This window comes from Malurus melanocephalus, unplaced genomic scaffold (genome assembly GCF_030028575.1).
Source record: "Malurus melanocephalus ecotype Western Australia unplaced genomic scaffold, MMel_1.1 scaffold_86, whole genome shotgun sequence".
NCBI classification, from domain to species: domain Eukaryota; kingdom Metazoa; phylum Chordata; class Aves; order Passeriformes; family Maluridae; genus Malurus; species Malurus melanocephalus.
Window position 1 is genome coordinate 2,025,483 of NW_026623318.1, and position 1,688 is coordinate 2,027,170.

At 55.2% G+C, this 1,688-nt stretch overlaps 1 non-coding gene across 1 annotated transcript; it reads left to right on the forward strand.

The window, feature by feature from the left end:
* The first annotated feature begins 1,127 nt into the window (after positions 1-1,127).
* TRNAE-CUC (transfer RNA glutamic acid (anticodon CUC)) lies at positions 1,128-1,199 on the forward strand. Its single transcript has one exon. It is a non-coding gene; the product is annotated as a tRNA-Glu (tRNA).
* The last annotated feature ends 489 nt before the right edge of the window (positions 1,200-1,688 follow it).

Below are 1,688 nucleotides of genomic sequence, written 5' to 3' on the forward strand. Positions count from 1 at the left end.
CTTCCCTTCCCTTCCCTTCCCTTCCCTTCCCTTCCCTTCCCCTCATCCATCTGCTGAGGGGCTCTGCAGACTCCCCATACCCCGTTTTTGGGGTGTCCTCCCAGCCCAGCAGCTCCATCCTCCGTGTCAGTACTCCTTCCCCTTGGATTTGAGCCCTTCTGTGCTGGGAGCTGCTGGCACAGGTGACACTTGTACTGTCCCCTTGGGCCCTGGSCTCTCCCTTGTGCTTTTTGTCCTGGGCAGGGGTCTGGGACTCTGCAGTGCCCTGTCTTGCTGCCCATGCTGGTAGTAAATCCATGGGGAGTGTGGGGGACCATTTTTAGCCCCTCTCCATCTCCCTGTTCATCAGGATGCCACTTTTTGTTCCCCTTCTGTGGGGCAAAGGAAGACAAAAGTCTCGACTCCCATTAGGACTCTCTGTAAAAGAGAATCACCTACTGGTCACCTGCTCTTTGCAGCTCCAGATTAMTTTCCAAAAGATGGCCCCAACCAGCTGTTTTGCTCCTAGAAAAACAAGATGCCAAGGTTACCGTAAAACCAGCAGGAATGGGAACTCCAGACACACATCCCTGCCCAGCACCAGGGCTCAGTTTCCCTTGCCCGGSAAAGGCTCTGCTGACAGTCAGACACTTYTGTTCTTCYCCCCAGGTGACTCTGGGGAAGCTCKGACTGTGCCCTGGKGGTCAGTGTTRTTGTGTCCATGACACTGTGCTCAGTGTGGTGTGTGTCACAGGAGCCCCAAGGGGGTCCATGGTCCAGCAGCAGCAAGAAATCCTCCCTGGTGAACCCCCAGAGAATGCTACACTTTTTCCTGTACCATGTGCCATCATTGCCCTCCCCAAACCTGCCCTCAGTGGTGGTCAGGGTCACAGCATAACCACCCCTGCAGAGGTCAGGTCCCCTTGCACAGTGGGGCTTCCCAATGCCACAAGCATCTGTGCCAAATCCCCCAGGAAGGCTGTGGCATCCATCCCCTCYGGACCTGTCCTTGGGCTGTGGGAAGCAAATGTCCCTGTCCCTTCACAGCCTGGTTGATGCCAGCAGCAGCTCATCCTAGTGGTGGCCACTTTACACTGGTGGTCACTTCTSTCTGGTGGTCACCACTTCTCGCCGGTGGCCACCACTCATCCCTGGTGGTCTAGTGGTCAGGATTCGGCACTCTCACTGCCGCGGCCTGGGTTCGATTCCCAGCCAGGGAAGGGGCTCCTGCAGCCACTGCAGGTCCCAATCTTTTCCTGGGTGGCTGTGCTGGGGTTCAGTTCCAGGTTCTCCAAGTGTGTGGGGAKGGGCCAGGGTGGGATGAATTTTGCRGGRTGGCAGCAGCCTCCTGTCCCTGCATTGCCATCAGGCAGAACGTGCCCGTGGGGTTGTAGGGAGCAGGGTATGACAGGGATGAAGGCTGCTCACATGGGAATGCTCCCACACCTCCTCTGGGGAGGGGTTTTACACTGCCTGATACAACACGGGGGTCTGTGATGGTTTATGTCCCYTTCTAATGCCATGACCATGGTTTGGCCCCATTTCTCCTGAATGCTTTGTTGTGCCAGCATTGGGCATCATGGGAAAGGAAGGAATTGGCACGATAAAAAAAAATATTACTGTGCCTCTGCAGGATATCTGCTTCTTATCAGCCTTTGTCTTTATCTCTTTAAAACATTTGAGACATTAGTTCTTTGGCTATCTGAGCC